The following is a 24,189-nucleotide window of genomic DNA, read 5'->3' as shown; positions in this document are numbered from 1 at the left end:
GTCTACTGTACATTCAGGAACAAAGGGACACATATGAGGTGGCAAACAAAATCACTGCCTCAGCCCTCGTGTAAACATGAGGTAGAAAACGATCCACACACACACACACAACCTGGAACATCTCCTTCCTGTGTCAGAGCAACAGCAGGGAGGAAATGTTTGGGCTGTCCCAAATGGAGAGCTGATCAAGGGGGAAGCGTCACAGAAACCCTTCACAGAAACTCTCCATGAAGCTCCCTTCTCTATTCCACCCCAGCCAGATACCAGGAAAAAGGAGGGAACTCGGCCACCCCTCTTGGGTAAAGCTTGTCTAAAAATCCCCCCCTCCCCCACTTCCTTATCTTCTTACTGTGACAGCTTTAATCTGACAATGCACACGCTCTGAGGGTTCAGTCAGCGTTTGAACTGGCTCACTTCACTGCGAGTCAATTGGACTGGCTTTGTTGCGTTTGAAGCTCCAGTTTTTCCGTCCGTGTCTGTCTGTCTTGTCTGTCTGTCTGGGTCCCTAGCACTGTCAATGCTATTTCCCTGTTCCAATATCAATCTCTCCCTCTTTCTATAAACCAGTACTTATTTCTCAGAGGCAGAAAGGAGAGATGAATAAAGGAACAGAGGGCTCATTCTATCCCCCCTTCTCTTTCCATCTACACCTCTCCTGCTGCTTCTAAAGTCTCTTCTTTGCTACAGCTGAGAAAGCTTTGAGCAAAGCACAGGCAGCTTCAAACGTCTCATCCATTTATACACAGAGCTCTGGCATCCCTCTTGCCTCCTCCTTTCCCTCAGCTGCCTGCCTGCCTCCCCCTTCTTCCTTTCCCACTCAAGTGCTCTCTCCTTCAGGCAGAGGCTGCAACAGCATGGCTGCCTCTCTCACAGCCAGGCAAATCAGACACACACACACACACACACACACACACACACACACACACACACACACACACACACACACACACACACACACACACACACACACACACGTTAAATACTGACCCCCTCTGCCCATTGCAGGCCCACTGTAGTAGCCCAAGCTCTCACTGACAGTCAGTCCCAGATCCAGGCCTTCCTCTCCTATGTAGGGTTGTTCAGTCCTGTTTTCCTCTCCTCCCCCCACCTCTTCCACTTTCTTGCTACTCACGCGTCGAGAGGCGAAATGAGGCGCGCTGGAAATTTGCTGGGGCTGACAATGGAATATAGCTGCTCTGAATGCACAAGACTTTAATGGGCTGAATTAGCAGTGCGAGCGAGTCTCTCCCTTTCGCCCCCTCCCTTTCTCTCGATCTCTCTGCCTAGCTCGGTCGTCCCCTCCCCCACACCTCGCTGCACAGCCATTCCAGACACACACGCTGCTTACAAAGCTGAGAGACAGAGAGGGAAGGGCCAGCCGGCCATGAAAGTGCTTTGTTTCTCCCAGCTCTGGGATCGTTTCCACAGGCCTGCTCTGCTGTGTGCCCTCAGGATTCCTCCCTGTTACACATACTGACTCACAGGCTTTCCACAGGGCTTTAGGGGGTGCGCTTGTGTACACTAAACATTTATTCATCCCAATCGCTACGATTACAGACATTATTATGAGGTAGTCATTTCACAGTTAAAGCTCATGAACAAAGATTGAGATTATTATTATTTATTTTTTAAAAGCCTGATAAAAAATGGGGATGGGGATAGTAAAATACCCAGCATGCAATTAATTTCCCTGCTGTGTTAACAAACCAAAGTAGATCAGAGAAAAAAACACGATTGAAATGAATTAATGTTGTCACATTAAGTGAGCGTATGCTTTGACTGACTACATTAGCCCTATACCCATGTCGGCCATTACAAACACGAAGAACGTTTCGGAGGCGAATCTCTCGTGTGAAGTGGCTGCCTGGTCTTCTCCCAACCCAAACCCACACACACACTGCTAAATAGAGACAGAGCTAATCCTGTTTCAGCATGGCAGGACGGGATTATAACATACTAGGAGTTTATACCGCCCCGGCGATGGCTCTGTACGATGAGGAAGAGATTACCTCTGGGAAGAATGTGTTCCTTCAAATAATTAAGTGTTATGTGAGAAATGACATCTTACAGCACAGCTGTTTACCAGAGATCGGCCCTCAGGAGGAAATGTGTGATGCCACCGCTGCGAGCTCAAATAAGGACGCAAGCGGCCGTAGAATTCTGAAATCATCTCAGCTAGCTGGCTGCCTATATTGCTTCTCTGTCTTAACCAGTGTTGCAACACGCTGCAGGCGTCCCTCGAAGGCGGGTAATCCGTACAAAGCCCTGTACTGGATGAAGGAAACAGACCAAGGACTTGTGCAGTACTTTTTCATCTGGGGGGAAAAAAAATAAACACGAACACCTATAAGGCTAGGCAATTTGTTATTGTGCATTTAATCGCTATGGCAACATGGACGTGTACGACATCAGCATTCTGTACATGTCTAGCCTATTTGTACACATGATACAGCCCTGACAGCCCCTCGCAATCTTTTGGTCAGATGGGATTCCAGAAATGGTTGCACCTGCCCGAAAGATACACTGAACACTACCTAGGGGACGAAGTAAGCCTACTACATTATCATAAAAACCGAAGAGACAGGAGGACACATAGCGTATTACGGTCAATTCCAAGGTCATTGGCTTTAATAATATAAGTGGTCATAACTAATCTTCCTGTCAAAAACAAGTGCTCCGAAGCGGAAGACTGAGAAAACCACTATGTAAAGTCCATACCATAACAGTAAACAAGTGTTATGTCTGCGTAAGTGCAGCACTAGATGTAAATCCCCCGGGTTGTGCACCACAATAGCTCCTTTGATGCTTAACAAATGTTTGGGAAATGGGGGGGGGGGGGCTAACCAGAGCCAGCAGCACACTGAAGGTCAAGGAGACGACCAGATGTTGGAAAACAGAGTTTATGTGGCCAGCATGGATCCCGATATTAAATATTTCCACAAGGCACAACCACAGCTCTTGACAGGGTTTTCCTGTATCGCCGTCCAACAGGACTATAAACTTAGCAGCTCTCGCCACTGTGACCCATAAGCCTGCACACTACGCTGACCCCCGGACAACATGCTCTCGCGTCTATAATGTGTACGCCCTACATAGGCCTGATTTGAGTGACTGTACATAGATCTATAAACAGAAAATGGCATTCTGAACTAAGGACTCAGAGTACCTCCTCGCCATACTTCTATTTAATGCCAATATCATATGCCATTTACTACCTTCAGCACAATACAAACAGAAAACAAGGAGGCTTTTTAAGAAGGAATGATTTTGAAACGCTTTGCAGTATGCCATCTTGATTCATGGTACTCTACGCTCCATCTGTCAGGAGGCAGAAGGCATTGTGGGGGAGGGGGGGGGGGGTCTAGAACAGATCTGGGCATGGGAGTCAAACAAACAAGCCCAGTCGTCTAAAAGAGTGGCCTTCTGAAACCGAGGGAAATGTGGAGAGAGAGAACAAGCTCTCGCCACCACAGCCACTGTTTCCTATTCTATTGGTCCACTTGTCGTTCTGTGCGAGAAAGAAACTGCCTATTCCAAACAGACTCTGGGACAGTTGTGGGAAGATAGATCCCAAATTCATACAACCGGTAGGCCTACGCTACATCCGAAAAACTTAAAAAGCAATAAGTCTGATGCAACAGGTCAAAACATTTAGCTTAAAATGTTGATAATCTATTATTTCTACAAATGTTAAGTGCAGCAATGAACGCACAAGGCATTAGGGTACGCAAATGTTTGTTACATAATGCAATTATTGGGAAAACACCATTGTCAAAAGCACACTGCACATGCGAGCAGTTTCATGAAATAGAGAGAGAAGATCTAAAGATGCAACAATTAGCATGGGTTACCAATAGACTAGGATTGTGCCTTTGGCTACTGGACAACGAAAAAAAGTTGATTTGAAAAACAATAGAACATGAGAAAAATAGGCTACTTGTTTCAATGGCATATGGAAGTCTTTATAATTGCATGCACGTCAGGTTGGATTTTGGCTAGGCTCATATGTAGTAAAACGTAAAGGTTTGAAACAATTCAGTATATGCTTTAAAAATGCATACTGCCTCCAGAACATTGCAAAGTGGTGTGTTATTCACTGAAGCCTGCCTAGTTGCCTATGCACTTGAATGGCGAATGGAAAGTGCACTTCAATTACCAGGTGAGAAATAAAAATAGTAGCTCTTTAATCGTGGCCATCAAAACTTTATGATTTTTTTATTCAGATCGCAATTAGATGCAGAAGAAGCAGCAGCTACTCATCCTGGGGTCCACACAAAACACAGAAAATAACAAAATACAGAACACTAATGGACAACTTAACAAAAGAACAAAAACAAATAAATTAAAAATACCCCCCAAAAAATGGGTGTTTAGAGTTTGTCAAATTAAATAAAATGGTATTAATCACATGCTCAATAGACAACAGGTGTAGACTAACAGTGAAATGCTTACTTAAGGGCCCTTCTCAACAATGCAGAGAGAAAGAAATAATAGAAAAGTAAAACACGTAATAAAGTAATAATAAATACACAATGATTGCATGTCTTTTGGGGTATATATGGGTTTTTGAGCTGTGTGTTAACTGGCTAAATAGAGAATTCGGTACTTTCAGCACATCAATACTTCTTACAAAGACCAGCAGTGATGCAGTCAATCTCTCCTCCAATCTGAACCGGGACAGCCTGACATGCATTTTAATGACATTGGCCCTCTGTATACATTTGAGGGTCAGACATGCTGCTCTGTTATGGGCCAGCTGCAGCTTTTTTAGGTAAATTTTTTTTGCTGCACCTGACCATACAACTGGGCAATAGCCAAGATTTAGGCATGTTCATGGCCAGTTCATTCCTCAGAATCAACCATGAGAGCCATTGCGTTTTCAAGGTAACAGACAGCGGTGCTCTCAATAGGGAGTCAGGTGAATAGATAAGTAGCAAATTAATTCCGAATAACGGCACAGAGCCTTACGAATACTACATAGACAACATCAGCGAGTAAACAGAACACACTTTCAACAACACTCTTCAGACTCTCGAGACAAGAACAATTGCTGGCAACTATCAGCACCTAATCCTGGAAACATCCAACTGAATTTGTGGAAACAACTCGTAATCATCTGAAGAACATCCAAGGTTGAAGGGGAGGGGGGGAAAAAACATCTAAATCAACTCAGTGAAGTCTTCAGTCTTTTAACTGCTGACACAACAGGGTTACGGCAGAATCGAGGCTACCTTTTCTTAGAAACACACACGATAGATAGGTGGACTGAGCTCAGCATTCCCCTTGCTTTGTTCCCTTGATTTTGGTTCACTGTAGAGTGGAGACAGAGGGGAGACAGAGGGGCTGAGAGGCAGACGTGGAAAACAATTAGTGTGGAGTGTTTTTACTGGAGTCCTGCGGGGCTGGGGTGCTTCAAAACGGCCCAGCGGCAGCAACCCAGGAGCTAGAGCCTGGACAAAAACACGGCCGACCGACACTTCGCGAGCTAACCCTCCACCTAACAAAACACACCTCCCTCTGTTCAGACAGCCCAGGCGTTCAGCTATTTGAGTTATCCACCAGAGTAAACTCTGGGCTGGGAGAAGAATTCCACTCTGGCGAAAGCAGCGGACAGCCATAATGCTGCAGAATTACTAGATAATTCACTGCACTCATGGAAGCTTACCCTCGGTGCACTCCTCTTGGCACATTTTCCAAGATGGCATCTAAAAGGTTTTTATGTGAAAATATTGTGTTGCCATGTGGTGTATATTTACATTTTGACCTGGTCAAAAACACTGACAGTGAACTACTTGAATAAGATGTCTTATCACTCCAGCAATATCAACAGAAGTAGTTCCGTGGTCCTGTGTGGCTCAATTGGTAGAGCATGGCGCTTGCAACGGCAGGGTTGTGGAAGTAGAAAAATGTATGCAGTCACTACTGTAAATAGCTCTGGATAAAAACGTCTGCTAAATTACCAAAATGTAAGGCCCTAATTTCTCATACTTAACACAACTAAAGATAAGACATTAGGAGCTCAGCATAAAGATAGGAATGAGGAGTGAGACTAAGATACTGCAACACGGCACGTAGAAACTGTTTATTACTGTTAGCAAAACAATGTCCATACAGGGTAGAACACTTTTACAATACAAGACGAAACCACTAGCTTCGAGCTTTAAATTTAGGCTAACTTTCCTTGCTACCGTACAGCTGAATACACTACCCTAGTACTTTGTTTGTGATAATATGCTAACCATAACGCGAAATATGCAACTACCAAAGCTGATTTTCACCAAAAACATTAATTTACTCTGTCTCTCTTGCCAAAAAAGAATTAACTTTGTCTCCCTCGCCTCCCATCTGGTTTCCACTGGATTCCATAGGCACATTCTGCATAACAAATTACATCATTACTTTCTTAAAGAGACAGCGCACACTTCTATAAAATAAGAAATTGCTTCTTCTATGCAAATGTTGTTGATCAGTAAATAAAATATGTTCTCCTAGCAGTTTCCAATGAAATATGTTCAAAATGGAAGGTATTGTTTGTCATCTGTAGCCTAATGAAATCGGCAACAAAAAAACTCAAAGCACACTCTCCTATTGAATAATATGGATTCACCTGGATTTTGAATAGAACTAGGCTACATCTTGATTTACACAGTTTATCAATAGAAACGTATTCAAATACAGTTGAAGTTGAAAGTTTACATACACTTAGGTTGGAGTCATTAAAACTCGTTTTTCAACCACTCCACAAATGTCTTCTTAACAAACTATAGTTTTGGCAAGTCGGTTAGGACATCTACTTTGTGCATGACACAAGGAATTTTTCCAACAATTGTTTACAGATTATTTCACTTATAATTCACTGTATTACAATTCCCGTGGGTCAGAAGTTTACATACACTAAGTTGACTGTGCCTTTAAACAGCTTGGAAAATTACAGAAAATGATGTCATGGCTTTGGAAGCTTCTGATAGGCTAATTAACATAATTTGAGTCAATTGGAGGTGTATATGTGGATGTATTTCAAGGCCTACCTTCAAACTCAGTGCCTCTTTTCTTGACATCATGGGAAAATCTAAAGAAATCAGCCAAGACCTCAGAAACAAAATTGTAGACCTTCACAAGTCTGGTTCATCCTTGGGAGCAATTTCCAAACGCCTGAAGCTACCACGTTCATCTGTATAAACAATAGTACGCAAGTATAAACATCATGGGACCACGCAGCAGTCATACCGCTCAGGAAGGAGATGCGTTCTATCTCTGAAAGATGAACGTACTTTGGTGCGAAAAGTGCAAATCAATCCCAGAACAACAGCAAAGGACCTTGTGAAGATGCTGGAGGAAACAGGTACAAAAGTATCTATATCCACAGTAAAACGAGTCCTATATCGACATAACCTAAAAGGCCGCTCAGCAAGGAAGAAGCCACTGCTCCTAAACCACCATAAAAAAGCCAGAATACAGTTTGCAACTGCACATGGGGACAAAGATAGTACTTTTTGGAGAAATGTTCTCTGGTCTGATGAAACAAAAATAGATCTGTTTGGCCATAATGACCATCGTTATGTTTGGAGGAAAAAGGGGGAGGCTTGCAAGCCGAAGAACACCATCCCAACCGTTAAGCATGGGGGTGGCAGCATCATGTTGTGGGGGTGCTTTGATGCAGGAGGGATTGGTGCACTTCACAAAATAGATGGCATCAGAAAATTATGTGGATATATTGAAGCAACATCTCAAGACATCAGTCAGGAAGTTAAAGCTTGGTCGCAAATGGGTCTTCCAAATGGACAATGACCCCTTGTGCAAGCAAGGAGGCCTACAAACCTGACTTAGTTACACCAGCTCTGTCAGGAGGAATGGGCCAAAATTCACCCAACTTATTGTGGGAAGCTTGTGGAAGGCTACCCAAAACATTTGACCCAAGTTAAACAATTTAAAGGCAATGCTACCAAATACTAATTGAGTGTATGTAAACTTCTGACCCACTGGGAATGTGATGAAAGAAATAAAAGCTTAAATAAATCATTCTCTCGACTATTATTCTGACATTTCACATTCTTAAAATAAAGTGGTGATCCTAACTGACCTAAGACAGGGAATTTTTACTAGGATTAAATGTCAGTAATGAGTTTAAATGTATTTGGCTAAGGTGTATGTAAACTTACGACTTCAACTGTAAGTGATTACCATTCTGTTGTTTTGTAGTTAGATTGTTTTTACCAAAGTCAAATTGATTGTATGATTGTATAATGGAGTCATAATGCATACATTGCTGTCTGTAAAGAATTGACAAACATTTTCAAGTGTAATGATATTGAACTCAAAATATGCCCAACAATTGAACAGTAGCAAAACTTACAGTGCCTTCATAAAGTATTCACACCCTTTTCCTTTTTTCCATATTTTGTTGCGTTACACCCTGAATTTAAAATTGATTGAGATAGATTTTTGAATCACTGGCCTACACACAATAATACCCCATAATGTCAAAGTGGAATTATGTTTTTCAAAAGAATATTTTAAAAAGCATAAAAAAAAAAAAAAATTGTATTCAACCCATTTTTAATGGGGGGCCTAAATAAGTTCAGGAGAAAAAATTAGCTTGACAATAAGTTGCAAGGACTCACTATGTGAAATAATAGTGTTTAACATCTCTGTACCCCACACACACAATTATTCCCTCAGTCAAGCAGTGAATTTCAAACAGAGTCAACCACAAAGACCAGGGAGGTTTTCCAATGCCTCGCAAAAAAGGGCACCTATTGGTAGATGGGTAAAAAAAGTAAACACTGAATATCCCTTTTGAGTATGGGGAAGTTATTAATTACACTTTGGATGGTGAATCAATACACCCAGTCTACAAAGTTACAGGCGTCCTTCCTAACTCAGATGCCGGAGAGATAGGAAACCACTCAGGGATTTTACCATGAGGCCAATGGTGAAAGGGCGTATGCTATTCTGCTTCTCATGGGCCCGTGAAAGGTTCCACTAATTGTGTGAGGGGTAGGAATGGCCGTATTTCTCCATCTCCTTCTCCGGCCGCTGTGTTGGGCAGTTCAATGGAGAGAAATGTCTCAGTCCCTGGAGCAAAAAACGTTGTGCTATCCAGGAGAATGAGTATAGGACATCAATGAGCTGCTCCCAAACGTTTTAAACCTGCATCTTTCATTGTTCATGTGGGATTCAATTACTTTATGAAGAGCAGCTCAGAACAGCTGGAGATGGATTTTAAAGAACCTATTGGGGCTCTACTCGACACCTACAAACTCCCCATAATATCTGTCCCTGTGCACTTCCTAAATCGTGGCATTGAACGTGTCAGCAAACTCTTAGCTCTCCATAACTGGCTACGTGATCATTGTAACATTTATTGACAATAGCTTGTTTTATAAGGAGGATGGGATCAACCCAAATAATTTGGGTTCCTGGATCCTTTCACAGCATTATAAGGCTGCGTTGAGACAATGACTTATCAATGACCCACGCCGAGCTCAGTTAATCCCTACCATTGTGTCACTGAGTTGTCATAATGCTTCAGCAAATGTACACTAACGTTCAAAACCTTGGGGTCACTTCGAATTGTCCTTGTTTTTGAAAGAAAAGCTCATTCTTTGTCCATTAAAATAACATAAAATTGATCAGAAATACAGTGTAGACAGTGTTAATGTTGTAAAAGACTCGAAGCTGGAAACGGCAGATTTTTTATGGAACATCTTCATAGGCGTACAGAGGCCCATTATCAGCAACCATCACTCCTGTGTTCCAATGGCATGTTGTGTTAGCGAATCCAAGTTGATCATTTTAAAAGGCTAATTGATCATTAGAAAACCCTTTTGCAATTATGATAGCACACATGAAAACTGTTGTGCTGATTAAAGAAGCAATTAAACTGGCCTTCTTTAGACTAGTTGAGTATCTGGAGCATCAGCATAGCCTAGCGTAGCCTATCTGGGGTGGCAGCATAGCCTAGTGGTTAGAGCGTTGGACTAGTAACCGGAAGGTTGCAAGATCAAATCCCCGAGCCGACAAGGTACAAATCTGTCGTTCTGCCCCTGAACAAGGCAGTTAACCCATTGTTCCTAGGCCGTCATTGAAACTAAGAATTTGTTCTTATAGTTAAATAAAGGTAATATAAAAAATATCAGCATTTGTGGGTTCTATTACAGGCTCAAAACGGCCAGAAACAAAGAACTTCCTTCTGAAACACGTCAGTCTATTCTTGTTGAGAAATGAAGGCTATTCTATGCGAGAAATTGCCAAGAAACTGAAGATCTCGTACAACGCTGTGTACTACTCCCTTCACAGAACAATGCAAACTAGCTTTAAACAGAATAGAAAGAGGAGTGGGATGCCCCGGTGCACTACTGAGCAAGAGGACAAGTACATTAGTGTCTAGTTTGAGAAACAGACGCCTCAACTGTCCTCAACTGGCAGCTTCATTAAATAGTACCCGCAAAACACCAGTCCCAACAGTGAAGAGGCAACTCCGGGATGCTGGCCTTCTAGGCAGAGTTGCAAAGAAAAAGCCATATCTCAGACTGGCCAATAAAAATAAAAAATGCGCAAAAGAACACAGACACTGGATTGAGGAACTCGGCCTAGAAGGCCAGTATCCCGGAGTCGCCTCTTCACTGTTGACGTTGACACTGGTGTTTTGCTTTAAAGCGGCATCCAAATCCATCGAATGTAGTGATCACAATATGGTAGCCCTATCTAAGAAAACCAAAGTTCTAAAGACTGGTCCTTATATATTGTGTATGAGAGGTCATACAGTATGTTTTGTAGTGATTCCTATGTTGTTGATGTAAAGAATATTTGGTCTGTGGTGTGTATTGAGGAGCAACCAGATGCTGCACTTGACACATTTAAGAAATTTCTTATTCCAGTTACTAATAAGCATGCACCCATTACGAAAATGACTGTAAAAACTGTTCAATCCCCGTGGATTGATGATGAATTGAAAAAAATGTATGGTTGAGAGGGATGAGACTAAAGGAATGGCAAATAAGTCTGGCTGCACAACCGATTGGCAAATGTACTGCACATTGAGAAACCATGTGACTAAACGGAATAAAAACAAAAATAAACTATACTATGAAACAAAAATTAATTATATAAAGAATGATAGTAAAAAGCTTTGGAGCACCTTAAATGAATTTTTTTACGAAAAGGTAAACTCAGCTCTATCATTCATTGAATCAGATGGCCCATTGATAACAAAAGCCACTGATTTTTTCATTGGCAAGATTAGCACATTTAGGCATGACATGCAAGCAACAAACGCTGACACTACACATCCAAGTAAAAAGACAAGCATTGTAATTTTGAAATCCGTAAAGTGAGTGTGGAGGATGTGAAGAAAATGTGTTCTCTATCAACAATGACAAGCCACCGGGGTCTTACAACTTGGATGGAAAATTACTGAGGATAATAGAGGACAATATTGCCACATCTTCAATCTAAGCCTAATAGAAAGTGTGTGCCCTCAGGCCTGGAGGGAAGAAAAAGTTATTGCACTACCCTAGAATAGTAAAGCCCCCTTTACTGGCTCAAATAGCCAAGCAATCAGCCTGTTTAAAATAGGAAAATAAAAAAATAAAGTTATCAATCCTAAGTAGACTTTTGGAAAAAATTTGGTTTGACCAGACACAATGATATTTTACTGTAAACTAATTGACAGACTTTCAGCATGATTATAGGGAAGGACATTCAACAAGCACAGCACTTACACAAATTACTTCAGTGTAACTTTTGACATTATCGATCATAGTCTGCTGATGAAAAAAACTTGTGTTACGGCTTTACACCCCCTATAGAGAAATGACTGGTAATGCTTATCGGTCTATAGGTTAATTTGCATTATTTAGTTGAATTAAATCGGTGAGCGTAGGCTACAGTATATTCGTTATGCATCTTATTTATCACATGCATACAGATACAGTCTGAGCGGAAAAGCTGTCAGACAGCTCAAGAGAAGCTGCTGCTGCAGCACCTAAAACGGCAACGGAAGACAGGCCTCATCAACGCTTCACACACCAATTTGCAATGAGCTGGAGGCTGTAGGCAACGAATTTTGGAAAAATCTACTTAATTGTTTGAAACCTTGACGTTTGAATACATCTTTTTTATGTAGCCTTACTGGGCTAGGCTACTTCTTTCTCGACAAGCTGACCAATAGAAAAGGTCAACTTCTCTACTATGCAGGATAGTAGTTTGACATATGGAGGACCCAAACTGCCATAATTAGAATTAAATGAATGAATAAATAAATGCACCTATAAATAGATAAATAAATCCACACAAATAAATATACGAGCAGGAAAATACAAAAACCCTGACAAATTCATTTATTTTCTCTACATGGGGGCAGGTAGCCTAGTGGTTAGAGTGTTGGACTTGTAACCGAAAGGTTGCAAGATCGAATCCCCGAGCTGACAAGGTAAAAACCTGTTGTTCTGCCCCTGAACAAGGCAGTTAACCCACTGTTCCTAGGTGGTCATTGAAAATAAGAATTTGTTAGGGTGATACCCCATTTCATGGACCCAAAATCCATTGCAATATGATCAACACACATAGTAGGTTTACTGGTGAGCTAATGTGGCTCATTTCACAGTGGTGTCAAAGTCCTGCAATATGGGCTATGATGCTAATATTTGTGTAAACTCTTCACAGTTGTGTTCTGTGGGTGTCAGTGAGCAGGCTGATACACCATTTAAATGGACCCAAGATCCATAGGTGTAAAACAACATAATAATTTTTAAAAAATGGTATTGCCTGTACATGTGACTTTCCCCACAGTCCCCATAGGATGTTTTCTCCCCTTCTCAGTTGTCTATCACAGCTTCCTGGTTTGCACCAATCAGAGTGCCTGAAAGCACATTTGCACCCCTCCCACTGCAGGTCAGAGTGGCTATCATTGTCAGCAGATAAAGATGCAAGTTGTCTGTGTGATTAATGTTTAGTGGAGGAAACAGTGGAGCATGTGTTGATTTTTTGTGAACTGTATGACGTAGATAGGGAGAGATTGTGTGAAAGGGTTAGAGAGGCTTGGACGGGGTTGGGGTTTGGTTGGTGTAGTGGGGGGAGGAAAGGGGAGGATAATGGTGTCTAGGGCTCTATTTCACTTTCTTAGAGGAACAGGACAAATGAAGAGAATTTAATCTGGGTAGGCTGTGACTGGCGGTGTAGGCCTTAAAAGTTGCATGCGATCCGCCAACCCAATCCCAAACAAGAAGACGCAAGTTTGGCTGCCGACCAAGTTATCAGTCTGTTTATTTTAGTAAGATTGTGGGTGCATTCATGAAGTGAGTTGTGAGGTTTATTGTCGGGAGGGTTAATGCTAAATTATGGTGACTGACTGAAAGCAATTACCTTAGGCCTAATTACCTTGTCACATCTGTAGCTGTATAGTACTGCTGCAGCTTACGTATATTTCAAATACTCCATGCGCATGTTGTTTATAAGTGCCTGTATTACATTAGATGTTATTGTTTAGAGATGGTTAATTCCTATAGCCTGTATGCGCACTTTACAGCTGCATTTATTATGATGATACATGAAAAATTATAATGGCACCGGAGAGGATGGCTGCTGTTTTATTGGCTCTTAACCAACAGTGCTTGTTTGTTTTTCAACATTGTAACTTATTTTGTACATAATGTTGTCACTACCGTCTCTTATAACTGAAAGGATCTTCAGGACATCAGAACAGCGATTATCTCACCTCGAATTGGACTAATCATTTTTCTTTAACCTGTTGGGGCTAGGGGGCAGTATTTTCACGGCTGGATAAAAAAACGTACCCGATTTAATCTGGTTACTAATCCTACCCAGTAACTAGAATATGCATATACTTATTATATATGGATAGAAAACACCCTAAAGTTTCTAAAACTGTTTGAATGGTGTCTGTGAGTATAACAGAACTCATTTGGCAGGCAAAACCCTGAGACATTTTCTGACAGGAAGTGGATACCTGATGTGTTGAATTACCTTTAAGCCTATGCCATTGAAACACACAGGGGTTGATTAATGTTTTGGCACTTCCTATTGCTTCCACTAGATGTCACCAGCCTTTACAAAGTGTTTTGAGTCTTTTACTGTGAGATCTGACCGAACAAGAGCCATGGAACGGTGATGGCCGATTAGACTCTGGCGCGCGAGTTCATGTTGGGTACCCTCGTTCCAATACGTTATAAAAGAGAATGCATTCGTCCACCTTGAATATTATTCATGTTCTGGTTAAAAAGGCACTAATGATTTATGCTATACAACGTTTGACATGTTTGAACGAACGTAAATATATTTTTTCCCCTCGTTCATGACGAAGTCCGGCTGGCTTAGATCATGTGCTAACAACACGGAGCTTTTTGGATATAAATGATGAGCTTTTTTGAACAAAACTACATTCGTTATGGACCTGGGATTCCTGGAAGTGACATCTGATGAAGAGAATCAAAGGTAATGGATTATTTACATAGTATTTTCGATTTTAGATCTCTCCAACATGGCCGTTTGTCTGTATAGCAAAGCATATTTTTCTGGGCGCAGTGCTCAGATTATTGCAAAGTGTGATTTCCCAGTAAGGTTATTTTTAAATCTGGCAAGTTGATTGCGTTCAAGAGATGTAAATCTATAATTCTTTAAATGACAATATAATATTTTACCAATGTTTTCTAATTTTAATTATTTAATTTGTGGTGCTGACTTGACTGCTGGTTATTGGAGGGAAACAATTTCCTCAACATCAATGCCATAGTAAAACGCTGTTTTTGGATAAAAATATGAACTTGATAGAACTAAAAATGCATGCATTGTCTAACATAATGTCCTAGGAGTGTCATCTGATGGAGATTGTAAAAGGTTAGTGCATCATTTTAGCTGGTTTTATGGTTTTGGTGACCCTGTCTTTGAATTGACAAAACATTACACACAGCTATTGTCAATGTACTCTCCTAACATAATCTAACTTTATGCTTTCGCCGTAAAACCTTTTTGAAATCGGACAAAGTGGTTAGATTAAGGAGATGTTTATCTTTCAAAGGGTGTAAGATAGTTGTATGTTTGAAAAATTTGAATTTTGACATTTATTTGGTTTCAAATTTGCCGCTCTTGAAATGCACCTGCTGTTGATAGGGTGCACCACGGGTGGCACGCTAGCGTCCCACATAGCCCCAAGAAGTTAATGAGTCGGAGGGGAAGGATATACTCCATTCACCTGAACAGGTCGTCATCCCCGTCATTCACAGGAGAAAGAAGCTGAGATTTCGCGAAAGGATATCGGGCCCCTTGTGAGGATCAGACGACGATTGGCTAATCTGCCTTTGCCATCAGTACTATTAGCCAACCTTCAATCGATGGAAAATAAAGGGGACAAACTAAAAGCATGTATATCCTACCAATGGGACATTAAAAACTGTAACATCTTATGTTTCACAGAGTCGTGGCTGAAAGACAATATTAATAACATGCAGCTGGCAGATTATACACTATCCGCAGGACAGAACAGCAGCCTCTGGTAAGACATGGGGTGGCGGCCTATGTATATTTGTAAACAGCTGCTGCACAATATCTAAGGAAGTCTCTAGGTTTTGCTCACCTGAGGTAGAGTATCTCATGATAAGCTGACCACACTATCTACCTAGAGAGTTGTCATCTGTATTTTTTCGTAGCTGTCTGCATACCACCAGACAGATGCTGGAACTAAGACCACACTCAATGAGCTGTATACTGCCATAAGCAAACAGCAAAACACTCATCCAGTGGCGGCGCTCCTAGTGGCCGGGGACTTTAATGCAGGGAAACTTAAATCAGTTTTACTGATTTCCATCAGCATGTTAAAATGTGCAAGGAGAGGAAAAAAAACTCGAGACCATCTTACTCCACACACGGAGACGAGTACAAAGCTCTCCCTCGTCCACCATTTCACAAATGTGACCATAATTGCTGAACTACAGGACTGATTTGTTAGCACAGACTGGAATATGTTCCAGAATTCTTCTGATGGCATTGAGGAGTACACCACATCAGTCACTGTCTTCATCAATAAGTGCATCGATGACGTCGTCCCCACAATGACTGTACGTACATACCCCAACCAGAAGACATGGATTACAGGCAACATTCGCACTGAGCTGAAGGCAAGAGCTGCCACTATCAAGGAGCAGGACTCTAACCTGGAAGCTTATGAGAAATCCCGCTATGCCCTCAGACAAACCATCAAACAGGCAAAGCATCAATACAGGACTAAGATCGAATCGTACTACACCGGCTCCGACAATCGTCGGATGTGGCAGGGCTTGCAAACTATTACCGACTACAAAAGGGAAGCACAACCGAGAGCTGCCCAGTGACACGAGCCTACCAGACGAGCTAAATCATTTCTATGCTCGCGTCGAGGCAAGTAACACTGAAACATGCATGAGAGCATCAGCTGTTCCGGACGACTGTGTGATCACGCACTCCGCAGCCGATGTGAGTAATTCACAAGGCTGCATTCACCAGGCTGCAGGGCCAGACGGATTACCAGGACATGTACTCTGAGCATGCGCTGACCAACTGGCAAGTGTCTTCACTGACATTTTCAACATGTCCCTGTCTGAATCTGTAATACCAACATGTTTCAAGCAAACCATCATAGTCCCTGTGCCCAAAAACACTAAGGTAACCTGCCTAAATGACTACCGACCCATAGCACTCACGTCTGTAGCCATGAAATGCTTTGAAAGGCTGGTCATGGCTCACATCAACACCATTATCCCAGTAAACTTAGACCCACTTCAATTTGCATACCGCCCCAACAGATCCACAGATGATGCAATCTCTATTGCACTCAACACTGCCCTTTCACACCTGGACAAAAGGAACACCTATGTGAGAATGCTATTCATTGACTACAGCTCAGCGTTCAACACCATAGTGCCCTCAAAGCTCATCACTAAGCTAAGGACCCTGGGACTAAACACCTCCGTCTGCAACTGGATCTTGGACTTCCTGACAGGCCGCCCCTAGTTGGTAAGGGCAGGTAACAACACATCCGCCACGCTGATCCTCAACACGGGGGCCCCTCAGGGGTGCGTGCTCAGTCCTCTCCTGTACTCCCTGTTCACTCAGGATTGCACGGCCAGGCACGACTCCAACACGATCATTAAGTTTGCCGATGACAAAACAGTGGTAGGCCTGATCACCGACAACGATGAGACAGCCTATAGGGAGGTCAGACATCTGACCATGTGGTGCAAGGACAACAACCTCTCCCTCAACGTGATCAAGACAAAGGAGATGATTGTGAACTACAGGAAAAGGAGGACCGAGCACGTCCCCATTCTCATCGACGGGGCTGCAGTGGAGCAGGTTGAAAGCTTCAACTTCCTTGGCGTCCACATCACCAACAAACATGGTCCAAGCACACCAAGACATTCGTAATGGGGGCATGACAAAACCTATTCCCCCTCAGGACACTGAAAAGATTTGGCATGGGTCCTTACATCCTCAAAAGGTTTAGAGCTGCACCATCGAGAGCATCCTGAAGGGTTGCATCACTGCCTGGTATGGCAACTGCTCGGCCTCTGCAAGGCACTAACTACAGAGGGTAGTGCGTACGGCCCGGTACATCACCGGGCCTAAGCTTCCTGCCACCCAGGACCTCTATACCAGGCGGTGTCAGAGGAAGGCACTAACAATTGTCAAAGACTCCAGGCACCCGTCATAGAATGTTCTCTCTGCTACCGCATGGCAAGCGGTACCGGAGCACCAAGTCTAGGTCCAACAGGCTTCTAAACAGCTTCTACCCCCAAGCCATCAGACTCCTGAACATCTAATCAAATGGCTACCCAGACTATTTGCATTGCCCACTCCTTTTACGCTGCCGCTACTCTCTGTTATTATCTATGCAGTCACTTTAATAACTCTACCTACATGTACATATTACCTCGACTAACCGGTACCCACACACATTGACTCTGTACAGGTACCCCCTGTATATTTTACTGCTGCTCTTTAATTATTTGTTACTTTTATCTCTTACTTTTTTTTTAGATATTTACTTCAAACTGCATTGTTGGTTAAGGGCTTGTAAGTAAGCATTTCACTAAGGTCTACTACACCTGTTGTATTCGGCGCATGTGACAAATACAATTTGATTTTCATAGTTCACGCTACTGTTAAGCCATGGCGAGAGATTCTAGATGTTTCAGACGGTCCTCAGCGCTCCCGCCTACCCCCGCCTGCGCAGTAAGATTTATGACTCTGTGGCACCAGACACAGATCAGATATCCACCAGTTCTGAGAGGGGCCATAAATCTTGCCTGTCTTAATTAGTTCTCTCTCTCTCCATGATTTGTTTATACATATAGTGCTGTAAATGTGTATGCCGTAATGTGAATATCCCTGTATAGATGCTATGCCATTCTTTCCTGTGTAGATATTCCTATTGCATAGCTTACAACATTGTAGATTTGTTCTTACCTTTCAGAACCACAAGTCCATCCTATGCAAACTGGAGATGTCTGTGTGAGTGTGAACACTATAGTGTGTGGTGGTGATAACAATAATAAAAGTCCTGGACTAAGAAGCATCTGTACTGTTCTTGCCGGACAGCCTGTAGCGTGTCAGAACCAATTACATCACATGAATTACTAGCGGGTGAGGGCATTCCCAGCCGACCGCTCAGACAGCTCCAGCTAGCCATTTGTTTTTACAATAGGTAAGACTGTACATTGCAGTATGAATGTCCAATACACACAAGACTGCCTGGTGAGGTGATTTCCCACAGTCAAAGTCCTGCAATATGAGCTACAATGGTAATATTTGGCTACACTCTTCATAATTGTGTTCTGTGGGTGTCACTGAATAGGCTGATACCCCATTTCATTGATCCACAATCCATAGGTAAGGCTGTACAGTGAAATATAAGTATGCCCCCAATGCAATTATGAAATCTAATAAATCCACAGTGCGACTTCAATCGATTTGCCATTTTTTGGTCAAATTAACTTAGTCTTTTGTTGAATTTATATAACTTGTTAAGCAGTATCTAGCGCAAATATGCCATGATTTCACAATGTGCCATTTCAATGCGGGGCCTTTATTTTGAAGGTGAACCGCAAAAATATGTGTGTTTAGCTTTACATACAGTGCTGGCCGATACTGAAAACAGATTACATGCTTTCCGTGTGGAGGTATGCATCGAAAACTTGGGTCAGCTAGCTGCTACAAGGGACTTACAGGTTAACAAATATATCTGCTAGCTATTCGTCTTATTGATAAAGTTCCATTAACCAGCTATCTTGAAACTGCTGGGGGAAAACTAGTTAACGTTAGCTTACCCCCCACCAACAGTTCACCTTAGCTAGCTAACGTTAGCTTACACCCACCAACAGTTCACCTTAGCTAGCTAACGTTAGCTTACCCCCACCAACAGTTCACCTTAGCTAGCTAACGTTAGCTTACCCCCACCAACAGTTCACCTTAACTAGCTAACGTTAGCTGACCCCCACCAACAGTTCACCTTAGCTAGCTAACGTTAGCTGACCCCCACCAACTGAGTTTACCGTAGCTGGCTTGCTAACCCCCACCAACAGTTCACCTTAGCTTACACCCACCAACAGTTCACCTTAGCTAGCAAGCTAAGTGTACTCTAGCTAGGTTTCTAGAAAATAACTAGATATATAATTGCTAGCTATATTGGTAGCTAGTTACTGACTATTTGAACAGTTTTTGTCAAACTACTTTGTTCCCCTGCCTGTTTGTTTATGCTTTAATGACTGAAAGTTGGCAAGAAAAATGCCCCTCCAAATGTTACTGTTGTTTTCATATAATTTGACTGATTAGGGGGCTTGTGCACATTTAAAATGAGTAAATTACTGACTGAGCTAATTCTTGTTCATGTTTTTGTTGTTGTTGCATTTCAGGTGGAGTGGCATTGCTGACAGGCCAGGGACCATACTCACAAAGAATCTCAGAGTAATACTGATTTTAGGATACGTTTTGCCTTCACATTGACAAGGGGGAGGTTATCCTAGACCACTATCCCTAGAGGGAGACGCTTTGTGAATATAGGCCCTGGAAGAAAGCTGTTGCCCAATACCTTGCACAGCAGTCATTTTACCCCTAGAGCAGGGGTAGAGGCAACCCTGTTCCTGGAGTGCCGCAGGTACTGCAGGATTTAGTTTCAACTCGGCACAAAAACAGGCGTTTGTTCAGTTCAGCCACGTTTTCTCAAAACATTCTTGAACAGACAGATACTTTTGCTCCATTTGGTGGGTGTGCCTGGGTGTAGCTTGAAGCAATGAGTTTAGTATTTAAAGGGCAGCGGTGCATTTTGAACCCACAACCCAACCCCTCCCCATTTTTCAACTAGTCGTTCAGTACAGCACCGTTTCCGTTCAATTGAACATTCTTTTACATTTGTATGTACTGAATACAGCCCTGACCGCCTGAACTAATTGATCAGTTGAGTGATTGCCTAAATTCAAAACAACCAGTTTTCCAGGTCGGTTAAATCAAAAACATGAAATGCCTGCGGCACTCCAGGACCAGGGTTGCCTATCCCTGCCCTAGAGGTATTAGTCAATGCTTATTAACTGAATATTGTATGTGAATTTCCATAAAGCAATGACACTAACAAAAGGGTTGAATTGTTCAGCGACATTTGCAGTAAATGCTAACACGACTTTGGTGATGAAAGGTACATAATGCATTTATTGTCATCTCCCTATCAGGACACTGCATGGCTGTGACATGGGCCTGGATGGTGACACATCTTCAAGCTGCCGGACTGAAGACTGGCCTTCATTGGTACCAGAAGCAAGGGTCTTACCTGGGAATACAACAACAGTCTCCCTCTCGGTCTCACAGCCTTTCCTGTCAACATGTATGTAACCACTCAAATTCATACCAACAGCTACGGACACAAGCACTGACTTTTATTCACTTATTTTTACTTGTCGCAGTCTTCAATCTTGTCTGGGATATATATTTTAGTTGCCAAACCTGTGTGATGTCTGATATACATGAAAAATGTATTCACCTTGGACATGAGAATTGTATTTACTTTAGACCTTTTGAATCATAAGTGTTGTCTTTGTGTTTAAGCTACCACAGAAGTTAGTCAAAGCTAATGTGACAAACATGCATGTAAAAATTGTTTTGTAATCTAACAATACAATGAAAATGAGTTTATACAATACTATATTGCATTTGGTCACCACCTAAATGTGGCCTTTAAAAGCCTTGATAGTTGCATCCTTCCTCAGTGAACTGTCTGCGGGTGGCAGGTTTTTTCATGTGCTGCTCTAGAGTTCCACAGCCCAGTAGACTCACCTGTGGATAGGGGGATGGACGTGTTAGTTTTGATAAAAGTCTGGGAGACTGGAGACTTTTACAGGGAGAAGATCGCATGAGTTTTGGCATGAGTACAGTGAACCAAATTTCAACCAGTGGCTCTGGATAATATGTGACCCACCACCTGGATTCGGTCCTATGAAGCAAAATTTGAAATGGTGGTGTTTACATTGGATAAAAGTAAAGACTCAGAGCTTGAAAATTGTATATCATGCACTGCAGTTGAGGAACAATGGGAAAGTAATTCTGCTTTGAAAGTTGATAAACTTCTAATGCCACTTTTGAGAAAATGGCCTGTGAATGTGTTGGTACACGTAGTGGAGAGCTCTTTGTCTACACCCATTCAGCATCGTTCACACCCTCTTAAGCATTAGCCCCACCCATCTCTAAGGATTCACAGTGTAGCAAACAACCAACGATTAAGACTAAAAGTGGTGAAAGTAGTAGCAAAAAGTAGTAGTACAAATACACTTTATCTAGTCCTTGGCCTCTCCTAATTTGATTTTGGTGCAGGTCATGTTCTTCACATTACCATCTCTGGTAAACACACACACTATATTAAATAAAATCTAAGTTTATTTTTCACATGCACAGGATACAGAAGGTGTAAACGGTACAGTGAAATGGTTACTTGCATAGTGGATTATTTTGTTTAGACGTGTAGCTAGCTAGCTAGCTAAACAATGATCCAGAATCCCAACTCTAATGCCGCGTTTAAAACAACAGGGAACTCGGAAATCTCAGACTTCAGTGCATTCAAAACAACTGGGAACGCAAAAAAAAACAACAAAGGAGCTCGGAATGGGAAAAATTAATTTGAACAGTCATCCAACTCGGAATTCCAACTCAGGACCTCGGGCATCTTTCTAAAGCTACGACTTTCCAACCTGAAGATCACTGATGTCATGATTTTACCTCGTATTTTTCAGAGTTCCCAGTTGTTTTGAACGCGGCAATACTACCATGCATGAATCTGCAGGTAGTTAAAGCTGACCAACTAGGTTCAATGTTCAACATTTTTGACATGCATTTTTCTGGATTTTTTTGTTGTTATTCTGTCTCTCACTGTTCAAATAAACCATATAGACTGATCATTTCTTTGTCAGTGGGCAAACGTACAAAATCAGCAGGGGATAAAATACTTTTTCCCCCTCACTGTATGTAACGTTAGCTAGCTAACAGTACGCTTTAACTTGCAATGAAAACAACTTTCTGACAAAATTAGAAATGTATAAATTCTGAAAATGTAGCTAGACTCTTACTTGTATACATGGATGAACGCTTCTCCCTCTTTATCATGTATACAATGTTTTCCCTTAGTTTGAATATGTATAAAGCACCTGTCTCCGGATTACAACAGCCTTCTGTGTTCTCTTTTGGACTCTTCGCATTTGGCAACCATCTCTCTGCTTCCACTGTGCATTCTACTGTTTTCAAAACTCTGTCAACTTCTTCGATGACATTGACACCATTTCTTGCCCCACCACTGTCATCAGAAGACTCTACAATGTCTGGTTCAATGAAAATGTTTTTACCTAAATCAGGGATTTCCTCATTGTCTGATTCATTTTCAGAATCAGAGTCAGCGTGGCACGATCGTTCTCCAGAGTGTAGTCCAGTGACACTTTTTAGTGCTTCATGATATCTTTCAAAAAAAGCCTTGGTAGAAAGGATTATCCATTCATAGTAAGCAACTTATGTTATAGACAGAAGCGTGCTACATGGCAGACCAATCCAAACTTATTTGTCGGCATGTCCAGCCCATTATCTCTGCCAATCATGGCTAGTGGGAAGGCTCCTGTATTTGTCCGTGGCTAAACCAACTAGGCTCAGAATTTAAGAATTGTATTCGTATTTACAGATGGCATACAAGTTTGTCATTAAGGCACATGGAATTTCACATTCCAGAAGACATTTCTGGCAAAAATGCCTCTCCTGTGAAATAGTGACGTGAGACATACGCCTAGCTTCTTGAAATGGGTCACATATGCTATGTCATCACATAGGTAGACTGCCATAGTGAAGGAGGTTTACATGGTCCATCAAGTATTCTATTATGAGTGTAGCTTACTGCTCAGGAGAGATTGCAGGGAGTTGGTCAGAAGGCTCTGGAGGTCCTTGGTCCATTCTGTCTCTGTAGCAGCTGGATAGAGATGGATAGAGGTAGTGAGCGCTAGAAAGAGAGAGCACCCTCACCCCTGACCTCCCACTGGCCCAAGGACTCCTGCCTAGTATCATGTAAAGGAAAACAATAATATCATGACTTACTGACAGAGTGCTCCATATTCCTGCTGGTAGCAAGCCTCAACCTGGATGCAGAGAAATGTCCTGCCTTGTAATATGGTTGCATCCATCTCCGCCAGGCTCCAAGAAATCGGATGACAAACCTGCAGTGATTAACAAGAAAATGGCACCTGTATTTAGGATTCCTATATCAGTATGCTTATTTCAAATTCATGTCTGTAAATGACAATAGATCTGATTAAAAGTATGCATGCCATTTTGTGATAATGGCCATGACAAATTACACGGCATACATGTGAATTTATAGCTACCTAAGATATTTATATTTTATTGCACCATCTCACTAACAATTGCTAAGGCGACCAGTAAATTCCACTATTGTGGCTAAACCGTACTGTGGCTAGCTTCTCGTAGGTGATTTACTCCATCATGACCACATGCTCCTCTTTCCTCTTTACTTGGCTGTAGTTAGCTAGCTGGTAGCTTATTAATTAAGTATCCACTCTATTGCTTAATGAGTGATCTAGTTAATGTGAGCTAGCCAACATGCATTGCTTCTGACATGTCAAGATTCTGCTTGCTTTACATCTGACAGATATTTAGCTACCT

The 24,189-nt window shown here is 42.0% G+C and overlaps 1 protein-coding gene and 1 long non-coding RNA gene across 3 annotated transcripts in view; one reads left to right on the top strand and one right to left on the bottom strand.

The window, feature by feature from the left end:
* znf609a (zinc finger protein 609a) overlaps positions 1-24,189 on the bottom strand; it is a 198,516-nt gene that overhangs the window by 67,223 nt on the left and 107,104 nt on the right. Inside the window, exon 1 of one of the 2 annotated variants that reach the window (XM_014123962.2) lies at positions 988-2,728. The exons of the other annotated variant lie outside the window; for it this stretch is intronic. The gene's annotated coding sequence lies outside the window, so the exon portion shown is untranslated. Of the gene's footprint in view, positions 1-987; positions 2,729-24,189 lie in introns of those variants that run through there. 2 annotated transcript variants of the gene reach the window in all.
* On the top strand, positions 18,692-21,472 carry LOC106560751 (uncharacterized). The gene is made up of 3 exons (XR_001318664.2): positions 18,692-19,220; positions 19,905-19,956; positions 20,715-21,472. It is a non-coding gene; the product is annotated as an uncharacterized lncRNA (long non-coding RNA).

The sequence above is a fragment of the Salmo salar genome, chromosome ssa10 (assembly GCF_905237065.1).
Source record: "Salmo salar chromosome ssa10, Ssal_v3.1, whole genome shotgun sequence".
NCBI classification, from domain to species: Eukaryota; Metazoa; Chordata; class Actinopteri; order Salmoniformes; family Salmonidae; genus Salmo; species Salmo salar.
The sequence above is the reverse complement of the archived record's forward strand: the minus strand, read 5'-3'. Positions and strand labels throughout refer to the sequence as shown.